The 26,183-nt window shown below is 37.9% G+C and overlaps 1 protein-coding gene across 1 annotated transcript in view; it reads right to left on the reverse strand.

Moving 5' to 3' along the window:
- G2E3 (G2/M-phase specific E3 ubiquitin protein ligase) overlaps positions 1–25,591 on the reverse strand; it is a 69,492-nt gene extending 43,901 nt beyond the window's left edge. Inside the window, exon 1 of the mRNA XM_028506689.1 lies at positions 25,377–25,591. The gene's annotated coding sequence lies outside the window, so the exon portion shown is untranslated. The remainder of the gene's footprint in view (positions 1–25,376) is intronic.
- Between the last annotated feature and the right edge of the window lie 592 nt (positions 25,592–26,183).

Genomic DNA, 26,183 nt, shown 5'->3' on the forward strand with positions numbered 1-26,183 from the left:
GCGGCATGACTGCTATATCACATTCTAACTCTAATACAGTGTTCAACCATTTACATACGAAAGACACTGATCTGCCTGTCTCCTCACTAGATAACAAATAATTAATATTCATTACTGAAATATAATTTTTGTCTCTAGTGCTAAAAGATCAAGTAGAGAAAAAACATCTTAATAGTATCAAATTTCACTTTTTGAAAGCTATATGAACAGCCTACTTGAAATGTTATGAGATTCAAGTATACATATGTGTTGGCTCTTGGAATTTAAGTTGAAAAGAACAAACGTAATGATGCTACTAGGTACTGTAAATAAAATCTCCTTTTATAGCTGCAAAACCAATGCTCAGAGAGATCACAGAGCTTGGAAATGACAACAGACTAACCTATAACTGAATGACTGTGCCACTTCACATGAAAATAATAAAAGAGCACAATAAATAATAATAGTAATATCACAGGAGGGACAAAAAGACCACAGAGATTACTATAAAATTTTGTTGATGCTTTCTTACAATTTAGAATTTACATTTCATACCGATTTTAAAAAATGTTTGAGTTTAAAATTGTTTTCCTCATATATCACTTTGGTGTTTTCATAAGTCATAATCTAAGTCTTTTGAATCATTCTGACTACAAGCTTCAATATATCCGGGTTCTTCCTTACAAAAAATCATCTGTGGCATCAAGATTGATATTTAAAAGAATACATAAAACAACGAAAGTGTCCTGCATTAAGCAAGTTTTGAAATTAAGTGGGTGTAGCCTACTTTTCCCATCCCCACAACTATTATATAGCATTAAAGGAATACTCCTTAGTATTTCCTGGATGATTTTTCTTTTTTAGAGGCATTTACTATACTCTATACAGGCATATGACAACATTTATGACTTGTATATATATTCATACAATTGCCAGATTCACTACCTTGCCAAAATTGGCTGAAGATCACAATCTGTTTTTTTTTTTTAAGTTTTATTATTAAATATATTGGAATAACATCAGTTAATATGTTTCAAGTACTGGGTTGGCCAAAAAGTTCATTTGCTCCTCGCCTCCCATAATATGGCTTTAGTAGAGCTTCATTATCTTTAACTTCATTTGAAACAGTTTTGTTACACTGTTTTGTGACAGCTGTCATAGAAATGTGCATTTAAGAAAAAATTTAGTAAAATTGGTTAATTTTTGTGTAGCCTCTTTAAGTGACCCTTCTGTCACTATACACAGGGGTGCAGCAAAAGTGGGTTTAATATTGTATGTGAAACATACTGTATTCTTGTATGATTATTTATTATTATATTATTTTTCATATAAACAACTGTAAACCTACTTTGGCCACGTCCTGTAGTTTGCCTTTTCTGCCTCCCCACAAAAAGCTTGTTTTTAAACATGCTAAAAAGGGTGAAAGAGTGTCAATCTTAAAAATGATGAAATACAGTAAATAGGGAGATAAAATGCCTTTTTTATAATTCAACATCTGATAATAATTCAGCATATCATAAGCCCATTCATATCTAAGAATTTACCACAGAAAATTCCATATACACATGGTAACAGTACTTTAATTAGAGTAAACACAAAAATTTTAACTTATAAATGATGTTTAGTCAGTTCCCAACAACAGATTTATATCAGATATTCAATATCTCTATCTTCTAATTCCTTAACCAGTCATCTCTGTGGGTGAGTTGCATCTATCTATTGTTTACTTTTAGATTTACTATAACTTAGTATAATGATTTAGGTCCACAATATAGGTAACTTTAATAAAGATATTTAAAAATCTCTCAATGGCATTAATGCAAACATTAGCCATGTATTACTTTACATTATGTTTATTTCAATTTTGTTAATTCCTCAGCTATACTGCCAAATTCCCTTAGGTTAACATCCCCATATAATTCAGCACAGTGGTAATAATTATTTGATGAATGTGACTGACAATTATATTATAGATATTGGTATGAGTAGGCAAGATTCTAAACTGAATTTTCATTGTAAAGAAATCATTACATCTTCTGCTATTCCTCCCCTTCCCACTGCAAGAATCCAAGGCATCTCTCTTAGAAGACAATGTGATTAAGCCCTATCTAGATTTTTATAATTGTATAGGCAACTATATTACTTTCAAAAAGATACATGAAGATTCTTAATTACCAACTTTAGAACTCTGTACTAAAAATGTGCTTCCTCATATTTACAGATAAATAGAAAAGAATAAACCTGAACATCAATCTCACATGACATACAACACAAGTAGCTCAGCAAGATGTAGAGGACGATGCTGAAAGCCTCCAAATATCACTGGCCACAGCTAATCATAAGAAAGATCTCCAAGGCTGTCTAAACAGGAATGGAAAAGGTTTTTCTATGTATGCCAATATCTAATAAGTACTTTATACAGTTTTTCAGTTATTAATATACACTATTCCATCAATGGCACAAGTCTAAAAATAAGTCATCACTTTTTTAGTGATCTGATTTTCAACATAGGTACAAAAGCAATTCAATGGGACATAGAAGTCTTTTCAACAAATGTTACTGAAAAACTGGATAGTCATATGGAAAACAAGTTAACCTGGATCCATACTTCATACCATACATAAAAATTAATTTTAAGTGGATCATAAACCTAACTGTAAAAATTACAACTACAAAAAATTTAAAAGAAAAAGTAATACAGCCCTGACCAGTGTGGTTCCATTGGTTGGATATTGTCCCACAAAGTGAAAGGTCACCAGTTCAATTCCCAGTTGGGGTACATGCCTGGGTTGCTGGTTCGGTAACCATTCGAGGTGCATGGAAGAGGTGACTGACCAATGTTTCTCTCTTGCATCGCTATTTATCTCTCTCACTTTCTCCCCCCTTCCCCTGTCTCTAAAAATAAATAAAGTCTTGGGAAAAAAGTAACACATTCACTTTCCTTCACTTTCATGAAGTATTATATATACTTCATCAAAATCAAAGCTTCTACTCATCAAAAGTTACCATTAAGAAAGTGAATATCCATGCCATAGACTGGGAGAAAATATTTGAAAAAGATGTCTGACAAAGACTTGTACTCAGAAAACAACTCCTACAACTCAATGATATAAAACAATCTAATAAAGAGATGGGCAAAAGACATGAACAGACACTTCATGTAGGAAGACATACGAATGGCCAATAAACACATGAAAAGATGTTCAACATCACTGGTAATCAGAATAATACAATTAAAGATACTATGAAAGATCACTTGATACCCATAAAAATGGCTAAGATTATAAAGACTACCAATACCAAACAATGGAAAGGATATGAAGCAACTGGGAACTCCCATAAATTGTTGATGGGCATATAAAATGGAACAATTATTTTGAAAATTTTGGAAGTTTCTTAAAAGTTAAATATATACCCATGCACTTAACCCTTGCTTCACACCTAGGTATTTATTCAAGAGAAATAAAAACATATATTAGACAGGAAACTGTATACAAGAATATTCATTAACAGCCTTCTTCATTATACTCCAAAACTGGAAACCCATAAAATCAACAAGAAATATATAAACTGCGGTATATTAATAAAATGCAATACTACTTAGCAATGAAATAGAAGAAGTGTTGCAAGATGCAACAAAGAGCTGACTCTCCCAGATATGCTGAGTGAAAGAAACAACATACTACTATCCAGACCCAGGTTATTACATTCACATAAAGTTTCCATGACAGGCAAAACCAATCGTAGAAAACATCAAAACAATGCTTGTCTCTCAGGTGGGCGAATGATCGGAAAGCAAGGGAAGGAAAATTTCTGAAATATCCTACTTTTGCTTGGAGGATGTAAAGCAAGCAAATTTCCAACAGAGATACCAGAGCTACAAATTAGAGTTTTCTAAATCCGATATTCTTTGTCTCCCTTAATTTTGTAGTTTTCAAGGAAACAACACCATAGGTCCATTTTGTAGTCCAGACCTGATATTGACTGCTTTACACACAGCTCTGGCTTTGCCTTGATCCTATGCAAATGCTACTTCATTTAAATTTCACCTAAATGACACTAAATTGAATTTACTAAAATCCTGTAAGAAATATATTTTGCCCTTTGGTGAGAAGCCCTTTGGTTCCTCTGGTCTGCAATGTCTCTCACTGCAATGAGTTACTCTCAAATTAGAAGTTCTACAGACATCATACAATTCATACTTTTGACTAGTTCTATTTAGCCTTCTTTCTAATCCCTAGCACCTGAAATAAAACCCTTCTTTCTAAATCCTGATTGATGACAATTTTATTTCAAACAACCATCTCCAAAACAAAACTACATAAAAAAAGGACTAGACTATTCACATATTTTTGTTGGATTTTTATCATTTGTTCTCCTTCCAGTATATGAATTTTAAGATGTCCTAAATAGTACAACAAAAATAATGTTATTTAAGTATACATCTCAATAACCACCTAAGAATTAACAACAGATTTGCTCTTAGAAATAATATCACTATTTCCCCCTTTCCTGAAAATATCATTAACAATTTAATGAAGCAATCTAGAAAGACACTGTCCAGAGGTATTCTTGTAATATGATTGAAGTAAACATAACAATCAGGTGTTAATTACAGATAGAATAGCCTGTACTAACAAACTCATAGATGATTCATGTATTAAATGCTTCTTTTTTAGACATCAGCAATTACAGCTCCTGCTTAACCAAGGAATAACCTGGACCACAAGAAATTTGGCGAGCATCAGTGATTCATATCAGAACCAGCAGAAACGCTGCCTGCACATCCTGTTCCCAGATCTCAGCAGTGAAACTTGGATGGAGCAATGCAAGTACATAATGATGCATTCAGGAGATAACACTGAAGCCACCCAGAAGCAGAGCTGAGAAACTACATATTGCCAGAAATTCCTTAGTTCCCCTCCTCACACGGTTCACCTATATAAATTAGCTGGGATGCCTAAGATGCTAAGATGAGCTTTGAGATGAGAGTGGCCCCTTTTCCAGGTTGCCAGCACCTGAATAAAACCACCTTCCTTTAGAATAGCACCTGCCTCTGGAGTAATCGTTTTTGAAACAGTGGGCAGCTGGAGTTGCGTTGTTACACTCTAAGTCTCTTACACTGCTTACCCCCACATGGTAAGTTAGTGATATTCAGAGTTTGAATCTCTTCCCCTCAACAGATGAAGCCTGATTTCCCCTTCCTTGTTTGTGGTTGTGCTTATCAACTTGTTCCCACCAAAAAGCCTAGCAGAAACGACAATGTTAACTGTCATAAAAGGCACTGTGATATTCCCTTGAGTCACCTGCACTGGAAGAAGCTATTTGCCATGTAATAAGGACTTATCAAATGCTCTCTAAAAGGTCAGTTGGCAAAGAACTGATATATACATCCATAGTCCTGTGAGGGAGCTAATTTAGATTTAATCCTTCAGCCCCAATCAAGCCTTCATATGATTGCAGATGGGCTGAAAACTGAGAGCAACTTCCCAGAAAACCATAAGCCAGAATCATATGAACTGCGCCTCCTCCCACAACCAAAAGACAGACAACAATTTAAAAACAAAAAACAACCAGAACTGACAGAATATCGAACTGTGTGGAAGTCTGACAACCAAGAAGTTAAAAAAGACACACTTATCCAGACCGGTAGGAGAAGTGGAGATAGGCAGCCGGGTGGAGAGGACTCAAGGAAAGGCGGTGGCTGGAGGGCTGAGACAGGCAAGGCGGCAGCTGGCAGACCCAGTGAGGCAGTGGCTGGTGGAGTGGGTGGTCCCACATTTGTGAGCAGACAAACCGGGAGGAACAACTGGGGAGCAAGACAGACTGAGCAACCCAGGGCTCCGGTGCGGGAAAATAAAGCTTCAGACCACTGATTGAAAACACCTATGGGTATTCAGGTGGCAGTGGGAGAAACTCCCAGCCTCACAGGAGAGTTCGTTGGAGAGATCCACAGGCTCCTAGAATGTACACAAATCCACCCACTCAGGAATCAGCACCAAAAGGGCCCAAATTTGCTTGTGGGTAGCAGGTGAAGTGACTGAAATCCGGTGGAGAGCAGAGCAAGCGCCATTGTTCCCCCTCGGACCCCTGCCCCACACACAGCCTCACAACGCAGCCATGTGGGTTGCCCTGCCCTGGTGAATACGTAAGGCTCTTCCCATCACTACATAACAGGTGCCCCAAGACAAAAAAAAAAAAATGGCCCAAATGAAAGAACAGATCAAACCTCCAGAAATAATACAACTAAGTGATGAAGAGATAGCCCACCTTTCAGATGCACAGTTCAAAACACTGGTAATCAGGATGCTCACAGAATTGGTGAATTTGGTCATCAAATTAGATGGAAAAATGAAGGCTAAATGAAATAAAGGAAAATGTGCAGGGAACCAACGGTGATGGGGAGGAAATTGGGACTCAAATCAATGGTGTAGACCAGAAGGAAGAGAGAAACTCCAACCAGGAAAGGATGAAGAAACAAGAATTCAGAAATTGAGGAGAGGCTTAGGAACCTCCAGGACATCTTTAAACATTCCAACATCTGATTTATAGGGGTACCAGAAGGAGAAGAGGAAGAACAACAAATTGAAAAGTTATATGAACAAATAATTAAGGAGAACTTCCCCAATCTGGCAAAGGAAATAGACTTCCAGGAAGTCCAGGAAGCTCAGAGAGTCCCAAAGAAGTTGGACCCAAGGAGGAACACACCAAGACACATCATAATTACATTACCCAAGATTAAAAATAAGGAGAGAATCCTAGAGGCAGCAAGAGAAAATGAGTTACCCACAAAGGAGTACCCATAAAACTGTCAGCTGACTTCTCAAAAGAGACCTTACAGGCAAGAAGGGGCTGGAAAGAAGTCATCCAAGTCATGAAAGGCAAGGACCTATATCCAAGATTGCTCTATCCAGCAAAGCTTTCGTTTAGAATGGAAGGGCAGATAAAGTGCTTCTCAGATAAGGTCAAGTTAAAGGAGCTCATCATCACCAAGCCCCTATTATATGAAATGTTAAAGGGACTTATCTAGGAAAAAGATAAAAAACATGTATAATAAAATGACAGCAAACTCACAATAATTAACAACCACACCTAAAACAAAAACAAAAGCAAACTAAGCTAACAACTAGAACAGGAAAAGAACCACAGAAATGGAGATCACATGGAGGGTTATCAACAGGGGAATGGGAGGGGGAGAGAGGGGAAAAAGGTACAGAGAATATGTAGCTAGATGGTAGGTAGAAAATAGACAGGGGGAGGTTAAGAATAGTATAGGAAATGTAGAAGCCAAACTATTTATATGTATGACCCACAGACATGAACTAAAGGGGGGGGGATGTAGGTGGGAGAGGGTGTGCAGGGTGGAGGGGAGTGAAGGGGGGAAAATGGGACAACTGCAATAGCATAATCAATAAAATATATTTTTTAAAAAGAGGTTAAATAATTAATCAAAAATCTCCAAACAAAGAGCAGTTTAGGCCTATAAAGCTTCACTGGTGAATTATGTCAAGTATTTAAGAAGAATTGGTACCAATGTTTCCCAAACTGATCTACAAAATAGAAAATGAGAAACGGTGATAGAATAAAACATAATAATAGAGGAGGAACTACTTAATTCAATCTGTGAAGCCAGAACTACCTTTATACCAAAGCTAAAGACATCACCAAAACGCTACCAATCAGTACCCTTATTAATACAGATATAAAAATCCTCAGTAAAATACTAGCAAACTGAATCTGTTTCAAGAGAATTAAATACCAGGACAAAGTGGGATTTATCACAGGAATGACTGGGTGGTTCAACACACGAAAAAAAAATCAGAATGATACATCACATTAACAAAATAAAAGAAAATGTTGACATGTTCATCTTGATTGATGCAGAAAAAACATTGGTCAAAATCTAACCCTCTTTCACAATAAAAAAACTCAATAATCTAGAAATAGAAGGGAATTTCCTTAGCATGATAAAGAACATCAATGAAAAACCCACAGCTAATATCATACTCAGTGGTAAAAGACTGAAAGTTTTCCACATAAAATTTGGAGCAAAACAACAATATCCACTCTTACCACTTGTATTCAACACTGTACCAGAATTTCTAGCTAGCACAATTAGGCAAGAAGGAAATAAAAGGCACCCAAATTGAAAGCAAGAATAGCTCTATTTGCAGAACACATATTTTGTGTAAAACAGCCTAATGAATTTGCAATTAAAAAAAAAAAAAAACCCTGTTAGAGCTTCTGAGATGTCAGCAGCATGGCACACATGAGGCTGAGCCCAGGGTCAGGGGCAGTGAAGAGGAGCAAAGGGTCACAGTATTCTACAACCTGCTATCACTGGACAGAGGAATCTGTAGTCATAGGGAATGCCCACCCTATCTTCCTGTGGCCCCCTTCCAGCAGTAAAATCCTCATTTAGAAGATCTTGAAAAGGCAGAAAAAAACTTCCCAGCCTAAGTGGTCTGTCTGCATTGCAGTTAAATGCACTAGAAATAACAAAGCTGTAGATGTGCAAACCTGCCCCCACCACGGACCCCTCCCCAACCCATCCATGTCGAGCATGGTAGAGGCAGCTCGGTCGAGTCAGAGCAGCTCTGTGGGCGCTTCTGGCTATGAGAAGGCAGCAAAGAGAAGACTCAGGTCAGGATATTCATAGCTCACCACTTCGACCATGGAGGTGGTGCTTTGAGACTGAGGCAAGCAGGTCATAACAGAGGGGACCATCTCCTTGAGAAATATGGGGCATTTTCACAACAGAGTGACTGGCCCACAGAGATCAAGGGAGCTCCAGTAGCACAAACAAGAGAAAATAAAAATTTGCACTTCTGTACCACCTACTGGCAAACAAAAGAAAGACCTCTAGTTATCAACCTGCTAAAACTAAACACTTAAGAGTCAAATACTTTAAAAATATGTATTTCATTCCCACAATTGCCCAGGCAGAAATTAATCCATCAATCACAATTAATAGCCAAAGAAAGAAGGGAGTTCAGACAGAAAAGAAAAATCGCCAGAAAATAAACTTAAAGACATGAGAAACTCTGATTCAAATTAGAGTATTCAATATTGCAATTCTGAAAAAACTCAGTGAGACAGAAGAAAACTCAAAAAGTCAACTCAATAAGCTCTGGAAAAGAAATCAGTGAGCAAAAGGAATATTTCACCAAAGACTTTGAAACCAAGATAAATAAATAAATACATACACACATAAAACAAATTCTGGAGCTGAAGAACTCCAAATAAATGAGACAAATGAACTATCAAGCTTAGAAAACAGATCAGACCAAGCAGAGGACACAATTAGTGATAAAGAAGACAGAAATCTAGGAGGAGGAAGATGGCAGTGAGGTAGGAGGGAGCAGATTCCACTTCCCCCTACACATGGGAGAAAAACCTAGCCTATCTACAGAGGAACATAGCAAACAGCCAACAGTACCCCAGCATATAAGAAAATAGGAGACCAAAAATTGTAGCGGACATTGAAAAACCAGCCAGTAAGGAGAGCTGCTTCAGGACAATAAGGTCCCAGGGACCAGTGCAGGGACCAGGGCAGCTGCAGCCCCAGGCCAGGCACCCACTGGGTCTGCCACAGGGTTCTTGGGAGAAAGCCAGGTCAACTGCTCCCTCCCCAGCCAAACAAGGTCTGAGCAGCACCGGGAGAGACCCAGTTGCTTGAAGTTGCAGAGAAGGGAATAAGGACTGAGTGGCAAACACACAAGGGCTGTGAGCACCTATGGAGTTTGTGGATGCCGGTTGGGGAGAGTTGAGAGTCCTGCTGTAACCGGCCCTGACCTGGATAGTCCTGGTCTGGCTGGAGGCTTGGGCTGTGCGAGAAGCCAGGCTGCTGTACAGAGCAGCAGGCTTGAGTAGGAGGAATTTCTCAGAATGAAAAAGTGAAAATTCAGAGACACTGTCTGGGGAATTCTCCTGCACTCCAGCCTCATCCCCACCCAGGTGGACAGCGCTTCCGAGGGGGCGTGGGAAACCCTGCACACCCCCATAGCACAGGGAAGGGTGCATGCCCAAACTCGTCGGGCTGGAAGCGGCCTGGCTGAGCACACTTGCCTGCAGCTGGGGAAGAGTGTGCTCTCCTGAAGGGCCCAGACCACAGCGGTAACCCCGAGGAGACTGCTATGAGCAAAGCCTGAATTCCATACCCAATGCACTGAGGAGAGGAGCCAGGCTAGCTCTGGGAAGAGTGCATGTGAGTATGAGTGCTGATCCGGAAGGGAGAAAAGCCCCTCAGCCTGCTGCAACGTACAAGACCAGAAAAACCAGTGTGGCCAGTTTGAAACGAGCAAGAGGTTTTTTAAAGTAATTTTTAAAAGAATTTTTATTATTTTTCTCTCTCAATTCCTTTTTCCTCTCTCTCCTTTCTTGTTTTATTCCTTCTTCCTTTCTTTCCAATTTTATCTCTTCTTCCTTCTTTCTTCTGCTTCTTTCTCTCTCTCTTTTTTAAATACCCACAAGTGAGACAAAAAAACCTGGAACTGTGAAAAGACAAGAGTTGGACCCAGAAAGGGGGCAACCCAACAGCTGAGACAGTGAGACAAATTTCACTTTGCTATTACAGAGAACCTGCAAGTTATGGCATATCTGCATTTTCCCCATCATTCTTACATCTTTTATTTTAATAGTATTTTTGTATTCCTCTTCTTTCTGTTTAGTCTCCTTTGCTTGGCTGGTTATATTGTATTGTTTGACAGGTTTCCCCTGTTCTCTCTTTCATAGTGTATTACTAATTTACTGTCCTTCACTTCACTTGGGTTCCATTAGCACACTACTCAAAGTTCTATACTCCCTATTCTTGATATCTAGATCACATAGATTCAGTCATATGATTGTTGCTCTAATACTACTGTAAATAATAGATGTTCCATACAATTGTAAATACTACACAACACCCCTCTCAGATGTTAGGCCACTTTACGGTTTCCTGAACTCTATTACTGTAGTGGTTAATTCTACTCTCTCTCACACTACACCTATTCACAATCCTTTACTCTCACCTTATCTCAGAATCTGATGACTCACAAACTCACTGCCTTCTAGATGCAACTCACAACCCTTCCCTCCCCAACAAGAGCCTTATCTTCTTTCCATCTTTTCTAAAAAGTGGCTAGTTGGATGGAATATCACGGTTAACACAATATATAGCCAAAGGATCTCCTATCTCTTCTCTACCGGCTGCTACTGTAAATATCATAGGATACTCTCTTGCTGTTTTAAACTATTTTGCCTTCCCCCTCCAACTGATCACAAAAAGAGTACGTGGAAGAGGTGAACACCAGCATACCCACTGGAAGAAGAAATCCAACAACAAAGGAACCACCAACAGATAACAACAGAAGAAGGTGAAGGAGTGGGTGGAAGCCACACTAACTTCAATCCAGGACCTATCTGGAGATACAATTAAATAGTGGAGAAATTACCCAGAACAAACAACTGAACAAGAGCAAGAGAGAATCCTCAAAACCTTGTACACACAGAAGAACCAGCTTCAACACAACCTGCCCTCACCAGCACAAAAAATACAAGAGGTGGTGGAGAGAGTGACCCTCAGTTAACCAGCTGGTAGGGAGGACCCACCAAAGAAAGACCCAACAACAATCAAAACCCAAAGACAAACACAGAGCCAACTTAAACAACAGCCCAAGACCAGTGAGCTCAGGAGTTCAAGGAGACTGCACAACTGAATCTCACAGGTATTTTACCACAGGAATTCAAACCATAAACCCAGGGAACCAGAACAGATCAATTTAAGAAGCCGAGGCTAACAAGAAGAGTCTCACAAACAATGGGAAGACAAAGAAACAATCCCCAAATGAAAGGAAAGGAGGAAGCCTCAGAAAGAATGCTAAGTGAAATAGAGGTAATTCAACTATCAGACAGTGAGTTCAAAGCAGTGGTTATCAGGAAGCACAATGAGCTCACAGCAAATTACCAGAAACTACAGGGAAACTACAATGAACTCACTACAAACTATATCAACATGAAAAACAAAATAGAAACTATCAAAAAGGGCCAAGAAGAAATGAAGAATACAATTTCTGAACTGAAAAACACAGTAGAAGGAATCAAAAGCAGGATCGATGAAGCAGAAGATTGGATCAGTGAGCTGGAGGACAAAGTGGAAAAAAACACCCAGAAAGAGCAAGAAAAGGAACACAGGCTCAGAAAGAATGAAGAGGGATTAAGAGAAATGCAAGACAATATGAAATGTAATAATATCTATATAATAGGGATATCAGAAGGAAAAGAAGAGCAAGGGATAGAAACCTATTTGAAAAAGTAATGATGGAAAACTTCCCTAATTTGATGAGGAAAAAAAGTCATACAAATCCAGGAAACACAGAGACTCCCAATCAAGAGAAACCCAAAAAGGCCCACTTCGAGACACATCATAATTAAAATGGCAAAATTCCAAGACAAACAGAAAATCTTAAAGGCAGCAAGGGAGAAACAGGAAGTAACATACAAGGGAGCTACAATAAGGTTAGCAGCTGACTTCTCAGTGGAAACGCTCCAAGCCAGAACAGAACGGCAGGAAATATTCCAAGTAATGAGAACAGAGGTCTGCAACCAAGGCTGCTTTACCCAGCAAGGCTCTCAATCAAGATAGAAAGCCAAATAAGGAGCTTCCCAGGCAAAAGAAGTCTAAAAGAATACACCTCAACCAAACCAGTTCTGCAAGATATGCTAAAGGGACTGCTTTAAGGAAAGGAAGGAAGGGGGGGGGGGGGACACAAGTACAAAAATGGCAATGAATAAGTACCTATCAATAACCTTAAATGTAAATAGATTAAATGCTCCAATCAAAAGACATAGAATAGCTGAATGCATAAGGAAGCATAATCCAAACACATCCTGCCTACAAGAGATCCACCTCAGGGCACAAGACCTACACAGGCGGAAAGTGAAGAGCTGGAAACAAATTTTCCAAACAAACAGCCAGGAAAAAAAAAAGCTGGGGTAGCAATACACATATCAGACAAAGTAGACTTCAAAAAAAGGGCCATAAAGAGAGACCCAGAAGGTCACTTCATAATATTCAAGGGAAGAACGCACCAAGAAGACATAAACATTGTAAATATATGTGCAACCAACATAGGAGCATTCAAATACATAAAGAAAACCTTAGAGGACTTCAAGAAAGATACTGACAGCCACACAATTATACTAAGGGATTTTAACATCCTACTGTCAAAAATGGACATATCTTCCAAACAAAATATCAACAAAGATATTGTGGCATTGGACAATGCCCTAGATGAAATGGACTTAACTGATATACATACGGAGCCCTTCATCCCAAAGAAGCTAAATACACATTCTTTTCAAAGGCACATGGAACATTTTCAAAGATAGACCACATGATAGGACACAAAACAAGCCTCAACAAATTCAAGAATATTGAAATCATACCAAGCATTTTCTCCAGCCACAAGGGACTGAAACTAGAAACCAACCCCAAGGAAAAAAACACAAAACACTCAAAATCATACAGATTGAATAGCATGCTATTAAACAATGAATGGATCAAGAATGAAATTAAGGAAGACATCAAAAAGTTTCTGGAAACAAAGGAAAATGAACTCACAACAACCCAAAACTTATGGAACACAGCAAAGGCAGTCCTGAGAGGGGAGTTCATAGTAATACAGGACTACCTAAAAAAGAAAGAAACATTTCAAATAAACAACCTAACCCTATACATACAAGAACTCGAGGAACAACAACAAAGACAGCCCAGAGCAAATAGAAGGAAGGAGGTAACCAAGATCAGAGCAGAACTAAATGACATAGGAACTAAAACACATTTCTAAGGATCAATAAATCCAGGAGCTGGTTCTTTGAAAAGAGAAACAAAACTGACAAGCCTTTAAGCAGGCTCATCAAGAAAAAATGAGAGAGGACGCAAATAAACACAATCAGAAATGAAAGAGGAGAGATTACAACTGATACCATGGAAATACAAAGGATTGTAAGAAATTACTATGAAGAATTATATGCCAAGATATTTGAAAACCTAGGTGAAATGGACAAATTTCTAGAAAAATATAATCTTCCAAAACTCAATGAAGAAGAAGCAGAAAGCCTGAACAGATCAATAACAGCTGGCAAAATTGAAGCAGTAATAAAAAAACTCCTGGCACACAAAAGCCTTGGACCAGACAGTTTCACAGGAGAATTTTACAAAACATTTAAGGAAGAGACAACTCCTATCCTTCACAGGCTATTCCAAAATATCCAAGAAGAGGGAAGACTCCTAAACTCGTTTTATGAAGGCAGCATCATCCAAACCCCAAAACCAGATAAAGACACAACAAAGAAAGAAAACTTCAGGCTAATATTGCTGATGAACGTAGACGCTAAAATCCTCAACAAAATATTGGCAAACCACATCCAGTAATATATTAAAAAGAGCATACACCATGACCAAGTGGGATTCATCCCAGGGATGCAAGGATGGTACAATATTTACAAATCAATAAACCTAATACATCACATAAACAAAAGGAAACACAAAAGTCACATAGTCATATCAATAGATGCAGAAAAAGCATTTGATAAGGTACAGCACCCATTTATGACAAAAGCATTCAGCATTCCCAAAGTGGGAACAGAGGAAGCATTCTTCAACATAATAAAGGCTATAAAGGGGAGACCTATAGCCAACATCATACTCAACGGGCAAAAACTATCACCTTTCCCACTAACAACAGAAACAAGACAAAGCTGTCCACTTCCACCACTTCTATTCAACATAGTACTGGAAGTCCTAGCCACAGCAATCAGACAAGAAAAGGAAATAAAAGGCATCCAAATTGGGAAGGAGGAAGCAAAACCATCATTGTTTGCAGAGGACATGATAGTGTACACAGAAAACCCTATAGACTCCACCAAAAAACTATTTGACCTAATGAGCGAATTTGGCAAAACAGCAGGATACAAAGTCAATATTCAGAAATCGAAGGGATTTTGGTGCACCAACAATGAAATATCAGACACAGAAATCAGGGAAAACATCCCATTTCATATAGCATCAAGAAAAATAAAGTACCTTGGAATAAACCTAACCAAGGAGCTTAAAGACCCGTACTCAGAAAACTATAAAACACTGAAGAAAGAAATTAAGGAAGACACAAACAAATGGAAGAAGGTACCATATTTATGGAATGGAAGAATTAACACCACCAAAATGTCCATACTACCCAAAACAATTTATAGATTCAACACAATCCCTATTAAAGTACCAATGGCATATTTAACAGATATAGAACAAACATTTCAAAAATTTAAATGGAACCATAAATGGCTCCAAACAGAAGCAGCAATTTTGAGAAAGAAGAACAAAGTAGGAAGGATCACAATGCCCGATATCGAATTGTATTGCAACGCCACTGTAATCAAGTAGCCTGGTACTGGCATAAGAACAAACACATGGACCAATGGAACAGAATAGAGAGCCCAGAGATAAATCCAAGTCTCTAAGGTCAATTAATATTTAACAAAGGGACAGCATCATAAAATGCAGTAAAAATAGTCTCTTCAACAAATGGTGTTGGGAGATCTGGACAGCTACATACAAAAAAATGAAACTCAATCACCAACTCACTCCATACATAAAAATAAATTCAAGGTGAATAAAAGACTTAAATACAAGTTGTGACACAATAAAAGTCCTAGAGGAGAACATAGGCAGGGAAATCTCAGATATTCCATGCAACACTATTTTCAGATATGTCCCCTAGAGCAAGGGACATAAAAGAATAAACAAATAGAACATCACCAAAATATAAAGCTTCTTCATGACTAAAGAAAACAGCAGCAAAATGAAAATGGAATCAACTGTATGGGGAAATACATTTGCCAATGATATTTTGGACAAGGGCTTGATCTCCAGAATATATAAAGAACTCAAATGACTCCATTCCTGGAAGACAAACAATCCAATTAAAACATGGGCAAAGGACCTAAAAGACACTTCTCCAAAGAGGACTTACAGAGGGCCTAGAGACATATGAAAGGATGCTCAGCTCACTAGGTGTCAGAGATGCAAATTAAAACCACAATGAGACACCACTCCACACCAGTCAGAATGGCCATCATAAACAAAGCAACAAACAGTAAGTAATCTCGAGGTTGTAGAGAAAAAGAAATCCCAGTACACTGTTGGTGGGAATGTACCTGGTACAGCCACTGTGGAAAACAGTATGGAATTTCCTCAGAAAACTAAAAATGGAACTGCCTTTTGACCTGCCAATTCCACTGCTGGGATTACCCTAAGAATCCCAAAAACATCAATTTCAAAGAACCTATGCACCCCAATGTTCATAGCAGAGCAATTTATAATAGCCAAGTGCTGGAAGCAACCTAAGTGTCCATCAGTAAATGAATGAGTCAAAAAACTATGGTATATTTACATGATGGAATACTATGCAGCAGAAAGAAAGCAGGAGTTCCTACCCTTTGTGACAGCTATGATGGATCTGTATAGCATTATGCTAAGTGAAATAAGCCAGACAATGAAAGATAAATAGCATATGATCTTACCTATAAGTGGAACCTAATCAACAAAACAAAGAAGCAAGCAAAATATAACCAGATACAGAACTGGTTATAGTTCAAACTGATAGTAACCAGAGTGGAGGTGGCACAGGATAAAGGGGGAAAATGGGGACGAGATTTCAGGAACATAAATAACGGACACATGGACAACACCAGAAGGGGGTAGGATCAAGGGTGGGAGGTGGGGATGGCTGGGGCTGGGGGGAGTGGTAGGTGAAAATGGAGACAACTGTACTTGAACAACAATAAAAAATAGTAAAATAAACATGAGTGTTTTAAGCAGGGAAAAAAAGAACATACTAAGTGAAACAGAATATAAAAGGTTACATATTGTATAAATTCATTTATATGAAATATCCAGAATAGGTAAATCCACTGAGACCAAAAGCAGGTTTGTGGTTTCTAGGGATGGAAATGGGGAATGTGGAGTGACTGCCTAATGGGTATCAGTTTTCCTTTTCAGGTGATGAAATGTTTTGGAACTAGACAGAAATAATGGTTGCACAACACTGTAAGTGTAAAATGTCACTGAATTGTACACTTTAAAATAATTTCATAAATGTGAATTTTTCTTCAATAAAATAATGTTAAATGTACACATAAAATATGATGCAACCAAGAGAAATAAAGGTATGTGTCCACTGTACACAATGTCCAAAGTTGCTTTATTGGTAATAGCCAAAAACTATAAACAAACTGAATGTTCATGAACAGACAAATAATAAAAAAAAGGAATACTCATAAAATGGAATACATTTAACTAACACTCTTTGAACTGTACCCCTAAAGTGGGTGACTATTATTCTGTACAAATAATATTACCAGGCAGGTGTTTAAAAGTTAACCTTCTTTAACAATGAAGATATTTGTTTAAATTAAAAGGCAAAGCAGCATGTAAGGAGCTTGTCAGTCACTACTCCATCCTAACAAGAGCTGAAAAGGCTAAATAATGAATAACAGTGCTTGAATCTGTAAGAGAGAGGTGGACACAGGGGTATACCATTTCCCCCAAGACTGAAGAGACAGTGAATACTGGGAGTCACAATAGGCCACCTCAAGAAAGACTTACCAGTTAAAACAGCTGTGAGATCCAGTGTTGGGGTACAAAAACCAGAACTGTAATCGATTCATTGCTGGAGGCTCAGTGCAGACAACTTTTGAGATTTAAAAGCTCCAGGGAGGGTCCAGTCATGGGGCCCTCTCACAATATTGTGACATTTATCACAAGGAAGTCCCACAGTAAATAACAGAGAAGAATTTCCTTGTGAATTCAGCAGGAGGGGAAAAGGTACCCTTTTGAAATATAACACAGTACTCTGTCCTTTGTAACAAGGTGTGCCCTCAGGAAAACTAGTAAACCAGACAGAGCCTAAATTGTTCCCATATTATCAGAGCCCAAATGGCCTGGGGCAAAGGAAATACCCAGCTCTAGTCCATTCTAGCCACCCTGACCCACACACACAACAGAGGAGAAAAAACAAATATTTCTGAAGTTCATAGTCCAGAAGCATAGCCTCATAAAAAGACTGCGGGTGGTGAGACCCAGTCACTGGGCTGTGGAACGCTTCTACTTCTCCCATACCTCACCACCAAATTACTAACAGCCTATTTACAGCAATTCCTTTTACTCAGTACATCACGTTGGCTATCAAGAAAATCTTACAAGGCACACCTAATGGAAAAAAGCGCAATTTAAAAAGACAGAGCAAACATCAGAACCAGACATGGCAGGGATGGTGGAATTTTATAAAACAAGGAATGTGAAACAACTATGATTACTATCCTAAAAGCTCTAATGGAAAAAAGTAGCAAGTATACAAGAATAGATGGGCAATATAAGCAGAGTTGGAAATACTGCAAAAGCACCAAAAGTAAATGCTAGAGAGATCAAAAACACTGTAACAGAAATGAAGAATGCATTTGATGGAACTACTAGTAAACTGGGCAAAGTGTTGCTGAGTTTGAAGGTATCTTAATAGAAACTTTAAAAAACTGAAAAGTAAAGACTGAAAAAGTAAAATCAGAACACCAAGCACTGTGGGAGAACTACAGAAGGTGGAACATACATATTTTGGGAATGCCAGAAGAAATGAACAGAAAAAATATTTCAAGCAATAATAAATTGATTTCAGACACCAAACCTCATATCCAGGAAGTTCAGAGAACAGCAAGCAAGATAATGTCCCCAAACTGCACCTATGAATATCATTTCAAATTATGGAAAGTCAAAGATAAAATAAAAATCCTACAGAAGCTGGGGGAGGGGGGCCTGAGGGGAAACACTTATACAGGAACAAAGGTAGGAATCACATACAACTTCGCAGAAACCATGCCAAGAAACAAGAGAGTTGAGTGAAATATTTAGTGCTGAGAGAGGAAAAAAAAACCCCAACCTAGAACTATGTATCTTGTGAAATTATCCTTCAAAAGTGAAGGAGAAATATTTTCTCAGATGAAAATTAAGGAAACTTGTTGCCAGTAGACCTACCTTACAAGAAATGTTATAAGAAATTCTCGAAAGAGAAGGAAAATAATATAGGTCACAAATTCAGATCCATGTAAAGGAAGGACGACCATAAGGAATAAGTGAAGATAAAATAAAAACTTTTATTTTTCCTATTCAAACTGATCTAACAGAAAACAATTTGTTCAAAATAACAATAGCAACAATAAATTTTATTATTTACTAGTTGTGAATGTATACTACTGCATTCTAGGGCAACCACTAAAAAAGGTTTTCCAAAAAACAGAAGTATAACTGATACCCTAAGAGAAAAAATAAGATCATATAAGTTGCTCAATTAAAATCACAAAAGGCAGCCCTGAACAGTGTAGCTTAATTAGTTGAGCGTCCTCCCATAAAGCAAAAATTGCCAGTTCAATTCCCAGTCAGGGCACATGCCTAGCTTGCAGGTTCAGTCCCCAGTAGGGGCACATATGAGAGGCAACAGATAGATGTTTCTCTTTTGCATTGATATTTGTCTCCCTCTCTTTCTGCCTCTCTTCCCCACTGTAAAAAAAATAAAATTTAAAAGAATCAGGGAAGGCACACAAAAGTACAAACAGAAGAGGGCAACAAGTAGAAAACAGTAGCAAATATGGTAGATACAATTCCAACTATATCAATTGTCACTTTGATGTCAATGGTCTAACGTATCAATTAAAAGACTGATTTATCAGAGTAGATAAGAAAATCAGAAGCAACTGTATGCTACTCATGAGAAACCACTTTAAATATAGATTTATATTTAAAAGTAAACAGGTAGAGAAAAACATGCCATGCTAATACTAATCTAAAGAAAGCAGGAAAACCTGTATTAATTTCAGACAGAACAGAATTCAAAGTAAGAAAACTTATCTGAAATAAGGGCATTATGTAATGATAAGGGGGTCAATGCTCCAAGAAGGCATAACAGTTATTAAGGCGTATATGCCTAACAAGAGAGTGTTAAGTTATATGAAGCAAAATCTGGGAAAACTGCAAACAAAAACAAATAAATCATAGTTGGAAACCAACACTTCTCCATCAGAAATGGATAAATCCATTGCATTGAAGGCTACGCAAAGTGAAATAAAGGAAAATGTACAGGGAACTGACAGTGAAGGGAAGGAAACCAGGGCTCAAATCAACAGTTTGGAGCAGAATGAAGAAATAAACACTCAACCAGAACAGAATGTAAAAACAAGAATTCAAAAAAAATGAGGAGAGGCTGAGGAACCTCCAGGACAACTTTAAACGTTCCAGCATCTGAATCATAGGGGTTGCTAGAAGGAGAAAGGAAGAGAAAGACACTGAAAACTTATTTGAAAAAATAATGAAGGAGAACCTCCCTAATCTGGCAAAGGAAATAGACTTCCAGGAAGTCCAGGAAGCCCAGAGAGTCCCAAAGAAGTTGGACCCAAGGAAGCACACACCAAGGCACATTATAATTACATTAGCCAAGATTAGAGATAAGGAGAGAATCTTAAAAGCAGCAAGAGGAAAGGAGACAGTTAACTACAAAGGAGTTCCCCTAAGACTATCAGCTGACTTATCAAAACACAACTTGCAGGCAAGAAGGGGCTGGAAAGAAGTATTCCAAGTCATGAAAGGCAAGGACCTACATCCCACATGACTCTATCCAGCAACGCTTTCATTTAGAATGGAAGGGCAGATAAGGTCAAGTTAAAGTTGTTCATCATCACCAAGGCCTTATTATATGAAATGTTAAAAGGACTTACATGAGAAAAAGAAGATAAAAATATGAACAGTAAAATGACAACAAACTCACAAATATCAACTGAACCTAGAAAAACCAAAACCCAAACCAAAACAAACTAAGCAAACAACTAGAACAGAAATAGAATCACACAAATGGAGATCACATGGAGGGTTATCAGTGGGGAGTGGGATGGGGGAGAATAGGAGAAAAGGTACAGGGAATAAGAATCATAAATGGTAGGTACAAAATAGATAGGTGGAGGTTAAGAATAGTATGGGAAATGGAGAAGCCAAAGAACTTACATGTACAACCCATGGACATGAACTAAGGTGGGGAAATGCTGGTGGGAGTAGGGGTATAGGGTGGAGGTGAATAAAGGGGAGAAAAAAATGGGACAACTCTAATAGCATAATCAATAAAATATACTTTAAAAAAAGATGTAAAAGAAAAAATGGATAAATCCAACAGGCAAATAATCATTAAGGACATAGTTGAATTCATCATCAATTAACTGAATATAACAGACTACTGCATCCAACAACAGGAGAACATACATTTTTCTCAAACTTACATGTAATATTCACCAAGACAGACCACATTGTGGGCCATAAAACAGACCTTAACAAATTTAAAAGAACAGAAATCATATGATGTCCATTCTTAGTCTACAAGGGAATTAAACTAGAAATCAATAACAGAAAGATAACTAGAAAATCCCCAAATGCATGGATATTAAACAACACACTTTTAAATAACACAAAGACCAAAAAGAAATCTCAAGAGAAAATACACAGTATTTTAAACTAAATGATAATTAAAATACAACATATCAAAATTTGGGGGATGCTGTGAAAGCAGTGCTCAGAGGGAAATGCAGAGCACTGAATGCATATATTTAAAAAGATCCAACTATATTATATTCTGGAAAAAGCAAAACAATGGAAACAGTAAAAAGATCAGTGCCTGCAGAAGAGGCATGAATAGGTGGAGCAGAGAGGAATTTAGACCAGTAAAAATACCCTGTATGATGCCTTAATGATGGATACAAATCATTACCAGTGCATATTTGTTCGAACCCAATGAATGCAAAACACTGAGAGTGAACCATAATTTAAACTATGGACTTTGAGTGATTATCATGTGTCAATGTACGTTCATCAAGGATAAGAAATGTACCACTCTAGTGGGAGATACTGATAATGAGAGAGTGCATGTGTGGGGGTAGTGTACAAGGGAAATTCTATTATCTTCTTAGTTTTACTGTGAATCTAACATTACTCTTAAATTAAAAGTCATAACAGAAAAGTAAAAGTAATAAAGTTATAAGTTTATATTGACTTACTTTACAACTAGTCCTCAGGAAACATGTTCCCCACCCTCTTCTTCTGTATATTGGCTCCCTATGCCCACTGTTCATGTATCTTCGTGATCCCATTGTCTTCTTAGCACATGAAAAGTTTTCTAGCTTGGTTCCCAATAGTCTTTTTGTATCCCAGCTCCAAATTCAAGAGAAATAATGTGAATGATCTGGCCCACAGCAGATATTCAGCTCTGATGTAAATACCTGGTACTACTTAGGCTGAAGGTGATATGGGGAACGGAAGCATCCTTAGACCAATCCCTACCCACTGGTCCTTAGAATGATTTCCCTACATTGTTGGACAGGTTTTTAAAGAAAGTTTGTGGGGAAGGTCGGGTAACAGTCTTAACTATTAAAATTAAAAAGAAAGGCAAACCTGTTTTTCAATTCCTCAATATTTTCTTAACTTAGAATTGATGCAAAAATGAACATTCATGTACAAATGAGGCTAATTTTCTAGTATAAAGTTAACTTTTAAATTATGTTTAAAATATATATTATTCCTATAATTAAAACTGCACTAGGAGGAAATTAAACACAAAAATAATTTTTTTTAGCTTACTAAATTCTTTGGTGCCTGTTTCTTCATCTTAATATGGAGACAAAATAGCTGTAAGTAGTGTGAACATATGTATAAAGGATTTGGAGTTACGTGAATGTTAGCAAATATTGCTCTTAATTTTCCCCCACTTGAAATGGCTCCTGAGCCAATGATTTCAATACTTATTTTTCCATATTTGTGAAATTTATAAACCATATGATATGACTAAAATCTGTCTACTAAACTATACAGAATTATATTCTCTCAGCATTAACAAGACACAATGTTTACTTGTTAAAATAACAAGGACTCATTGAACATAAACAGTTTCAGAGTACAAGGCCCCACTGCTCTGCATCAAGAATTTGCAGATATTAGGATAAGGAGGAAAAGAGCTCTCCGTCTAGGGTTATAATGTTTACAATTAATGGCACAGTGGAAGAAGCACTCTGGGGAAATCTAGGAAGCTATTTGAAAACTCACTGGGTAAAATTTTAAGGGGAAATAAAAATAGTCAGTGGCTAAATATGCATAAAGATGATGGAAATAGATTTGAGGAATTGTAGTATGGATAAAACATCACAGGTTGGAAAAGGGTGGTGAAATATTACGAAGGTGATGTTTTGGAAAGAGAGGTTGGAACCAGATTGAGAAGGGCTTTGTAAAAAACAGCCAAGAAATTTGAATTTTTTATGGTAGGCAGTGGGAAGTCATCAGAAATTTTTATGAAGCAACATTTGGGAGGAGAGACTGCAGAATGGGGCAGGGAGCATTACTTTAAAAAAAAGGCATAAACTTTCTAACTAAATTTAGTTTCTGACTCTGGTTCAAATACTTTATTAGTTGTGTGAAAACAAATTACTGAACCTCTCTTAGCCTCAGTTTAAGTGAAAGTAGGGCATATCAAGCTTATTTGTGAAGACTGAGATAAAGTATGTAATGTGGTTTGTATAATGCTTAGTAACTCAACAGGAATATGTATCATTTACTATGTGACATACACTATTCTAAGATAGATGTATGTATGTATATACTGACTCATTTGATTCTCACAGTAATCCTACAAGGCAGGTATTATTTCTCCCCATTATACACTTGAGGGAATTGAAGCACAAAAATGTTAAACAGCTTTCTTAGGGTCACACAGCTACCAAGTGGTAGAGATGGAAATGGCTCCAGTTTCATGCCCTTAATTAATATATTATAAAGTTCTTTCCTAAAGATCTTTAGGAAAGATCAAGTCAGTGTTTTTAAACAGTGGCCAAATCTTTTCATTTTCTAGTTAAATTTAGAATTAATAAACACAGATTCCTTAACTCCATCTGCCAGACCTACTCTGAGATTTGAAGTGCAGGAATCAGCACTTAACAAACCCTTCATGGTAATATATACAAAATAAAATATAAAACTCAAATGATTTAGGCACATAGAACAAAAACTCAATGAAAAGGGTCCAAGTAAGGAAAAGTAACATTAAATTGTAGACACTAATCTTTACAAAATTTACCATTTGTTGGTGGCTTACACAAAATGAGCAGAACAGCTAGCTGCCTGTAATCCTTAGGGAAGTATAGCTAATGTGTTTGCTACAGCCTCACACAAAGTGTTTAAATTTCAATGATCATAAATACTGAATATTTAAATCTATTTTTTCCTGGTTAATAACAAAAATTCATCAGCAGGAATGGGAGACTGGGAGTAGCCAGCATTGGATGAAGGAATATCTATTCTGAATATTACTAAGTCCTACTTTTAAAGAGCTATTTATACACTTACATGGTATGATTTCCTAGTGTTGAAATCTTTAAAAAAACAAAAATATGTTTCTATAAAGCAAGACAAAATTAGTCTGACAGTTTTCAGTAAAGTGAGATATAAAATTTCTATGCATTTAAAGTACTCATTTACAATTTACATTTAGGGTACACATTTAAACTATTTCAAAAGGCATGACTTTGCTATGGGGTTAGATAGATTTTGATATTTTAGACAGTTCATCATTAAAAACAAACACCAAACACACACACAAAAACCCCAAACAAAGAAATCCCATACTGTTAATATGAGGAGAGTATTTCCAAAACAACTCTACAATTACTTAGCCAATGAATAAAGGGAGTGGGAAGCAGATCTGCGGAACCTTACCGCTATTGTTAGCAAACTGAGACCCTTGTGAATCACCGCTATTACTATAGTAAGTTTAAAGGAGCAAGAGCCTCGGATTTTTGCGGAACATGGAAAACGTCAGGAGTGAAAGAAAAATATCCGGGTTTTAAATACAAAGGATACTCAGATTTCAGTTTAAATCCCTACCGGGCATTTCAAAGACTGTCACTTCCCTGAGGTCCAGAATAAGAGAGGCTACTGCGGGCACTCCTCTTAGGAAGAACTCGGAGCTACAGAGAGCACCTCTTCATTCCAAACCTGTCCCCAGTCTTCCATTTTAAATGCTGGCAGATTCTCTGACCTGTGGTAATGCTTTAGCAATTAGATGTAACTACCGTTGAAGCTTCAGGATTCGAATCGAATGGCGGAAATGCTAAACTGCGATTGCCAGAAAGTAAACTAAAAAAGGCTTAATCTCGGCGCTGTGGGGTCTCTGGATCCACAACACCATCAGAATTGACTTGCTTACGCTAACAGGAGCCCTGGCCCGGGAAAGCTCCCCAGCGCCCCGAGTTGTTCAAGTCCCCCTACCCGGTCCCGCCACCCAACAAACCTCAAGGCTGTTCAAGGCCTCCGCTACACTTTATCGCCTCCTGAACTCCTATCCCACCAGACTGTTCCGCTTCTCTTCGTGGAATACTCGTTTCTTTGCGTTTCCCTGACACTCATCAAAGCGCGGGGAAGAAGTTCCAGAATGGCGGTGTCACTTTTCAGTTCTCGCGCTACAACAACCGCGACATCCCCAACCAACGGCCTGAAAGATTCAAAATCTTCACTTCCGTCCGCAACCCGGAAGAAGAGCTCAGCCCCGCCCCCGAGAGGCAGGACCCTGGGCGACGCGGGAATTGGGAAGGACTGGGCGCACCACAGGTTTCACGCTTCGTGGCAATACTGTCCGGGGCATGTCCACGTCGCATTAGTTTCCTTAGTCTCGTTCCCTTCTTAGGTCCACAGCAAAGTCGGGGCTCAGGGTTGGTGTTTTTGTCCGGTAACTCTTCGGAGGGCCCTGTTGTTTCTAAAAAGGACAGAGATGTTCTGAAGTTTCAATAATGCAAGGAATGGAGAGAATTAAAGCTTGTAGCGGAGCCCAGATGTTTTTATTCCTCCCCTTACCCTGGCTAAACAACAGCAGCAGCACGGAGTAAAAAACAAACCCTCCCCAAATTTAGTAATGGGTTTCCTTGGGCCTCCTTAGTCCTATCCTGGCAGAGACAGGACTTTTATCCCTTTCCATTCCAGATTAAGGAAGACAAAAAATTAAGTGCAGTTCCGCCAAAAATTGAAAATAAATTGTAGGAGCAGTACTGGTCTCCAATAAAATATTTGAGGATTAGTGTTAAAAAGCGACAAGTCTTTTTTT

This window comes from Phyllostomus discolor, chromosome 1 (genome assembly GCF_004126475.2).
Source record: "Phyllostomus discolor isolate MPI-MPIP mPhyDis1 chromosome 1, mPhyDis1.pri.v3, whole genome shotgun sequence".
NCBI lineage: Eukaryota > Metazoa > Chordata > Mammalia > Chiroptera > Phyllostomidae > Phyllostomus > Phyllostomus discolor.